Consider the following 7,553-nt stretch of genomic DNA (forward strand, 5'->3'; position numbering starts at 1 on the left):
CGGTCTCTGTGTTCAAGTCCCACCTGGGATGTCTTTGTTGTGTTACACTTAAGTTTGCTGCGCTAGAAATTCTGGGATGATAAGCTTAAAGTGGCGCTATTGCCATGACAAAAAAAAACAACATGAGAATTAGCATAAAACTGGTCATTTTCTAAAATCTCTTTCAGTTTAGCTTGTATCACACTGCCTATGTATCTCTCTGGGTTATCACAGTTCCAAGGCCTAGTGGCCTAATGGATAAGGCATCAGCCTTCGAAGCTGGGGATTGTGGGTTCAAGTCCCACCTGGGTTTGGTCTTTCAAGGGTTACATTTAAGTTGGCTGTGCAAGAAATTCCAGGATGATGACTTCACAATGACAATATTGCCATGAGAATTAGCATAGAACTGGCTAGAAATTCTGGGGTGATTAGCTTAAAGTGGTACTATTGCCCTGACAACAAAACATGAGATTTAGCTGGGAACTGGCCATTTTCTAAAATCTCTTTCAGTTTAGCTTGTATCGCACTGTTTATGTATGCCTCTTGGTTATCCAGGTCCCAAGGCCTAGTGGCCTAATACATAAGGCATTATTATCCGGTATGATAAGTTCAAAGTACATTATACGGTATGATAAGTTCAAAGTGACACTATAGCTTTGACAAAGGAACATGAGAACTAGCACAAAAATGGCAATTTCCTAAAAGATGTCAGTGTAGCTTGCATTAGACTGTCTATGAATACCTGGGTTGATCTGGGTTGATTTGAGGAAGGGCCCAGTGGCCTAATGGATAAGGCATCAGCCTCCGGAGCTGGGGATTGTGGGTTCAAGTCCCACCTGGGTCGTCTTTGAGGAGTTTCATTTAAGTTGGCTATGCAAGAAATTCCAGGAAGATTAATTCAAAGTGCCAGTATAGCCATGAGAATTAGCGTAGAACTGGCAATCTTCTGAAAGCTCTGTCAGTTCAGCTAGCATAAGACTGTCTGAAAAGAACTTGACCAGAAAAAGTGGTCTTGTGGGTATGACGTCAGACTCCGGAGCTCAGGGATTGGGGATTGTGGGTTCAAGTCCCACCTGGGTCGTCTTTGAGGAGTTTCATTTAAGTTCAGCTGGCTATGCAAGAAATTCCAGGAAGATTAATTCAAAGTGCCAGTATAGCCATGAGAATTAGCGTAGAACTGGCAATCTTCTGAAAGCTCTGTCAGTTCAGCTAGCATAAGACTGTCTGAAAAGAACTTGACCAGAAAAAGTGGTCTTGTGGGTATGACGTCAGACTCCGGAGCTCAGGATTGTGGGTTCAAGTCCAGACTGGGTCGTCTTGCAAGGATTACATTTAAGTCGGCTGTGCAAGAAATTCCAGGATGATAACTTCAAAGAAACATTATTGCCATGAGAATTAGCACAGAACTGGCAATCTTCTGAAAGTTTTTTTTAGTTTAGTGTGAGCCAGACTGTCTGTGAATACGTCTGGTACTGCCAGTAAAAGTCCCAGTGGCCAAATAGGTCATGGCATCGGTCTCTGTGTTCAAGTCCCACCTGGGATGTCTTTGTTGTGTTACACTTAAGTTTGCTGCGCTAGAAATTCTGGGATGATAAGCTTAAAGTGGCGCTATTGCCATGACAAAAAAAAAAAACATGAGAATTAGCATAGAACTGGTCATTTTCTAAAATCTCTTTCAGTTTAGCTTGTATCACACTGTCTATGTATCCCTCTGGGTTATCAAAGTCCCAAGGCCTAGTGGCCTAATGGTTAAGGCATCAGCCTTCGAAGCTGGGGATTGTGGGTTCAAGTCCCACCTGGGTCATTTTTCAAGGGTTACATTTATGTTGGCTGTGCAAGAAATTCCAGGATGATGACTTCACAATGACAATATTGCCATGAGAATTAGCATAGAACTGGATAGAAATTCTGGGGTGATAAGCTTAAAGTGGTACTATTGCCCTGACAACAAAACATGAGAATTAGCTGGGAACTGGCCATTTTCTAAAATCTCTTTCAGTTTAGCTTGTATCGCACTGTTTATGTATGCCTCTTGGTTATCCAGGTCCCAAGGCCTAGTAGCCTAATACATAAGGCATTATCCGGTATGATAAGTTCAAAGTACATTATACGGTATGATAAGTTCAAAGTGACACTATAGCTTTGACAAAGGAACATGAGAACTAGCACAAAAATGGCAATTTCCTAAAAGATGTCAGTGTAGCTTGCATTAGACTGTCTATGAATACCTGGGTTGATCTGGGTTGATTTGAGGAAGGGCCCAGTGGCCTAATGGATAAGGCATCAGCCTCCGGAGCTGGGGATTGTGGGTTCAAGTCCCACCTGGGTCGTCTTTGAGGAGTTTCATTTAAGTTGGCTATGCAAGAAATTCCAGGAATATTAATTCAAAGTGCCAGTATAGCCATGAGAATTAGCGTAGAACTGGCAATCTTCTGAAAGCTCTGTCAGTTCAGCTAGCATAAGACTGTCTGAAAAGAACGTGACCTGAAAAAAGAGGCCTTATGGATATGACATCAGACTTCGGAGCTGGGGATTCTTGGTTCAAGTCCCACCTGGGTCGTTTTTTGAGGGGATACATTTAATTTGGCTGTGCAAGAAATTCCAGGATGATTAATTCAAGGTGACACAATAGCTGTGCAAAGTGAATGAAGTTAACAACGGAACATGAGAACTTGCATAGAACTGCCAGTCTTCTGAAAGATTTTTTAGTTTAGTGTGAGCCCGACTGTGTGAATACCTCTGGTTCTGCCAGTAAAAGTCCGAGTGGTCTAATGGCATCAGTCTCTGTCTTCAAGTCCCACCTGGGTTGTCTTTGTTGTGTTACTAATGGCATCAGTCTCTGTCTTCAATTCTGGGATGATAAGTTTAAAGTGGCACTATTGCCATGACAAAAAAAATAAAACATGAGAACTCGCATTTTCTAAAAGCTCTGTCAGTTTCGCTTGCATCAACTGCCTAAGAATGCCTCTGGGCCGACCTTCACAAAGGTCCCCAGTGGGCCAAATGGATAAGGTTTGCTCAGCCTTCGGAGCTGGGGATTGTGGGTTCGAGTCCCACCTGGGTAGTGGTCTTTTCTAAGAGGCTACATTTAAATTGGCTGTGCAAGTCTATGAAATCAAGGATGATAAGATTAAAGTTGGCCACTATAGCCATGAAATTAAACAAAGAACCCACTGGGCCAATTCTCATTTAAAGCTCTGTCAATTTAGCTCGCAATAAGACTGTCTGTGAACTGGAATTGACTAAAGCAGTGGTTTTCAATTTTGTTCCTGGGGGCCCCACAGCTCTGCATATTTTTTGCTGGCTCCCTTTTTTACACACCTGATTCAGCATCATCAGCTCATTGGGAAAGAGCTCCATGAAATTCAAATGAAAAAGTGTGTCCAGATAAGGGAAAAATGCAAAATGTGCAGAGCGGTGGGTCCTGAGAAACTGAGGATGAAAAAACCAGCCTGGACATAGAGAATAAACCCAGTGAACAGAGTGGCCTAATAGATTATGGCATCTGAGACACTATAGCCTTGAGAATTAGCATAAATTTGCTGAACGATACTCTGACAGTTTAGATTGCCTCAGACTGTATAGTAAGTGCCTCTGGGTGGGCATGTGTAAGTGGCCCGGTGGCCAAAAAAAGGCGCTGTTAATTCGGAGCCAGGGGAGAGAGAATGAGGTGAAGACCCTGAGGAACTTCTTGAGAAGCTCTCGTCTTCAACCTGGGGATCTGGGTGGATTTGAGGAAGGAAACATCCAGTGGCCTAATGGGATAAGGCATCAGCCTCCGGAGCTGGGGATTGTGGGTTCAAGTCCCACCTGGGGGTAGTCTTTGAGGAGTTTCATTTAAGTTGGCTATGCAAGAAATTCCAGGAAGATTAATTCAAAGTGCCAGTATAGCCATGAGAATTAGCGTAGAACTGGCAATCTTCTGAAAGCTCTGTCAGTTCAGCTAGCATTAGACTGTCTGAAAAGAACTTGACCAGAAAAAGTGTGGTCTTGTGGGTATGACGTCAGACTCCGGAGCTCAGGATTGTGGGTTCAAGTCCAGACTGGGTCGTCTTGCAAGGATTACATTTAAGTCGGCTGTGCAAGAAATTCCAGGATGATAACTTCAAAGAAACATTATTGCCATGAGAATTAGCACAGAACTGGCAATCTTCTGAAAGTTTTTTTAGTTTTGTGTGAGCCAGACTGTCTGTGAATACGTCTGGTACTGCCAGTAAAAAACACTCCAGTGGCCAAATTGGGTCATGGCATCGGTCTCTGTGTTCAGGTCCCACCTGGGATGTCTTTGTTGTGTTACACTTAAGTTTGCTGCGCTAGAAATTCTGGGATGATAAGCTTAAAGTGGCGCTATTGCCATGACAAAAAAAAAAAAAAACATGAGAATTAGCATAGAACTGGTCATTTTCTAAAATCTCTTTCAGTTTAGCTTGTATCACACTGTCTATGTATCCCTCTGGGTTATCAAAGTCCCGAGGCCTAGTGGCCTAATGGATAAGGCATCAGCCTTCGAAGCTGGGGATTGTGGGTTCAAGTCCCACCTTTTCACAATATGGTCATTTTTCAAGGGTTACATTTATGTTGGCTGTGCAAGAAATTCCAGGATGATGACTTCACAATGACAATATTGCCATGAGAATTAGCATAGAACTGGCTAGAAATTCTGGGGTGATAAGCTTAAAGTGTTACTATTGCCCTGACAACAAAACATGAGATTTAGCTGGGAACTGGCCATTTTCTAAAATCTCTTTCAGTTTAGCTTGTATCGCACCTGTTTATGTATGCCTCTTGGTTATCCAGGTCCCAAGGCCTAGTGGCCTAATACATAAGGCATTATCCGGATATGATAAGTTCAAAGTACATTATACGGTATGATAAGTTCAAAGTGACACTATAGCTTTGACAAAGGAACATGAGAACTAGCATAAAAATGGCAATTTCCTAGAAGATGTCAGTGTAGCTTGCATTAGACTGTCTATGAATACCTGGGTTGATCTGGGTTAATTTGAGGAAGAGCCCAGTGGCCTAATGGATAAGGCATCAGCCTCCGGAGCTGGGGATTGTGGGTTCAAGTCCCACCTGGGTCGTCTTTGAGGAGTTTCATTTAAGTTGGCTATGCAAGAAATTCCAGGAATATTAATTCAAAGTGCCAGTATAGCCATGAGAATTAGCATAGAACTGGCAATCTTCTGAAAGCTCTGTCAGTTCAGCTTGCATAAGACTGTCTGTGAATGGTTCGACCTGAAAAAAAGAGGCCTCCTGGGTATGACATCAGACTTCGGAGCTGGGGATTCTTGGTTCAAGTCCCAACTGGGTCATTTTTTTTGAGGGGATACATTTAATTTGCTGCTGTGCAAGAAATTCCAGGATGATGAGTTCAAGGTGACACAATAGCTGTGACAAAGTAAAATGAGAGTTAGCATAGAACTGGCAATCTTCTGAAAGAATTTTTAGTTTAGTGTGAGCCAGATTGTCTGTGAATACGTCTGGTTCTGCCAGTAAAATCCCAGTTGCCTAATGGGTTATGGAATCAGTCTCTGTGTTCAAGTCCCACCTTGGTTGTCTTTGTTGTGTTACACTTAAGTTGGCTGCACTAGAAATTCTGGGGTGATAAGTTTAAAGTGGCACTATAGCCATGGCAATAAAACATGAGAACTCGCAATTTTCTGAAAGCTCTGACAGTTTCGCTTGCATCAGACTGCCTAAGAATGCCTCTGGGCCGACCTTCACAAAGGGCCCAGTGGCCAAATGGATAAGGCATCAGTCTTCGGAGCTGGGGATTGTGGGTTTGAGTCCCACCTGGGTCTTCTTTAGAGGCTACATTTAAATTGGCTTTGCAAGGAAATCAAGGATGATAAGTTTAAAGTTGCACTATAGCCATGAAAACAAACCACGAGAACTGGCAATTCTCTGAAAGCTCTGTCAATTTAGCTCGAATAAGACTGTCTGTGAAAGGATTGACTAGAGCAGTGGTTTTCAATTTTGTTCCTGGGGGCCCACAGCTCTGCATATTTTGCATGGCTCCCTAATTTACACACTTAACAGGTCATCTGATTCAGATCATCAGTTCATTAGGGGAAAGAGCTCCGTGTCAGATAAGGGAGAAATGCAAAATTGCAGAGCGGTGGGCTAGGAAAACAGGATGAAAACCAGGACTAGAGAATAAACCCAGTGGCCTAATGGATTATGGCATCAGAGACACTACAGCCTTAAGAATTAGCATAGAACTGGCAATTTTCTGAAAGCTCTGTCAGTTCAGATTGCATAAGACTGTCTGGAAGTGCCTCTGGGTGAAAATTTGTAAGTGTCTTGGGTGGGTACGGATAAGTCATGACTGGCACTTCGGAGCTGGGGATTGTGGGTTGAAGTCCAGACTGGGTCGTCTTGCAAGGATTACATTTAAGTCGGGTGTGCAAGAAATTCCAGGATGATAACTTCAAAGAAACATTATTGCCATGAGAATTAGCACAGAACTGGCAATCTTCTGAAAGTTTTTTTAGTTTTGTGTGAGCCAGACTGTCTGTGAATACGTCTGGTACGGCCAGTAAAAGTCCCAGTGGCCAAATAGGTCATGGCATCGGTCTCTGTGTTCAAGTCCCACCTGGGATGTCTTTGTTGTGTTACACTTAAGTTTGCTGCGCTAGAAATTCTGGGATGATAAGCTTAAAGTGGCGCTATTGCCATGACAAAAAAAAAAACATGAGAATTAGCATAGAACTGGTCATTTTCTAAAATCTCTTTCAGTTTAGCTTGTATCACACTGTCTATGTATCTCTCTGGGTTATCAAAGTCCCGAGGCCTAGTGGCCTAATGGATAAGGCATCAGCCTTCGAAGGTGGGGATTGTGGGTTCAAGTCCCACCTGGGTCATTTTTCAAGGGTTACATTTATGTTGGCTGTGCAAGAAATTCCAGGATGATGACTTCACAATGACAATATTGCCATGAGAATTAGCATAGAACTGGCTAGAAATTCTGGGGTGATAAGCTTAAAGTGGTACTATTGCCCTGACAACAAAACATGAGATTTAGCTGGGAACTGGCCATTTTCTAAAATCTCTTTCAGTTTAGCTTGTATCGCACTGTTTATGTATGCCTCTTGGTTATCCAGGTCCCAAGGCCTAGTGGCCTAATACATAAGGCATTATCCGGTATGATAAGTTCAAAGTACATTATACGGTATGATAAGTTCAAAGTGACACTATATCTTTGACAAAGGAAACATGAGAACTAGCACAAAAATGGCAATTTCCTAAAAGATGTCAGTGTAGCTTGCATTAGATTGTCTATGAATACCTGGGTTGATCTGGGTTGATTTGAGGAAGGGCCCAGTGGCCTAATGGATAAGGCATCAGCCTCCGGAGCTGGGGATTGTGGGTTCAAGTCCCACCTGGGTCGTTCTTTGATGAGTTTCATTTAAAGTTGGCTAAGTTGGCTGCAAGAAATTCCAGGAATATTAATTCAAAGTGCCAGTATAGCCATGAGAAATTAGCTCTGACAGTTTCGCTGCATCAGGACTGCAAGAAGCCTCTGGGCCGACCTTCACAAAGGGCCAGTGCCAAATGGATAAGGCATCAGC

At 42.9% G+C, this 7,553-nt stretch overlaps 8 non-coding genes across 8 annotated transcripts; all 8 read left to right on the plus strand.

Moving 5' to 3' along the window:
* The first annotated feature begins 219 nt into the window (after window positions 1-219).
* Window positions 220-292, plus strand: trnar-ucg. Its single transcript has one exon. It is a non-coding gene; the product is annotated as a tRNA-Arg (tRNA).
* A 458-nt stretch (window positions 293-750) lies between these two features.
* trnar-ccg lies at window positions 751-823 on the plus strand. The gene has a single exon. It is a non-coding gene; the product is annotated as a tRNA-Arg (tRNA).
* Window positions 824-1,710: 887 nt separating this feature from the next.
* Window positions 1,711-1,783, plus strand: trnar-ucg. Its single transcript has one exon. It is a non-coding gene; the product is annotated as a tRNA-Arg (tRNA).
* Window positions 1,784-2,236: 453 nt separating this feature from the next.
* trnar-ccg lies at window positions 2,237-2,309 on the plus strand. Its single transcript has one exon. It is a non-coding gene; the product is annotated as a tRNA-Arg (tRNA).
* Window positions 2,310-4,990: 2,681 nt separating this feature from the next.
* Window positions 4,991-5,063, plus strand: trnar-ccg. Its single transcript has one exon. It is a non-coding gene; the product is annotated as a tRNA-Arg (tRNA).
* A 647-nt stretch (window positions 5,064-5,710) lies between these two features.
* On the plus strand, window positions 5,711-5,783 carry trnar-ucg. The gene has a single exon. It is a non-coding gene; the product is annotated as a tRNA-Arg (tRNA).
* Window positions 5,784-6,772: 989 nt separating this feature from the next.
* Window positions 6,773-6,845, plus strand: trnar-ucg. Its single transcript has one exon. It is a non-coding gene; the product is annotated as a tRNA-Arg (tRNA).
* A 454-nt stretch (window positions 6,846-7,299) lies between these two features.
* Window positions 7,300-7,372, plus strand: trnar-ccg. The gene has a single exon. It is a non-coding gene; the product is annotated as a tRNA-Arg (tRNA).
* The last annotated feature ends 181 nt before the right edge of the window (window positions 7,373-7,553 follow it).

This window comes from Cyprinus carpio, unplaced genomic scaffold, assembly GCF_018340385.1.
Source record: "Cyprinus carpio isolate SPL01 unplaced genomic scaffold, ASM1834038v1 S000000647, whole genome shotgun sequence".
NCBI lineage: Eukaryota > Metazoa > Chordata > Actinopteri > Cypriniformes > Cyprinidae > Cyprinus > Cyprinus carpio.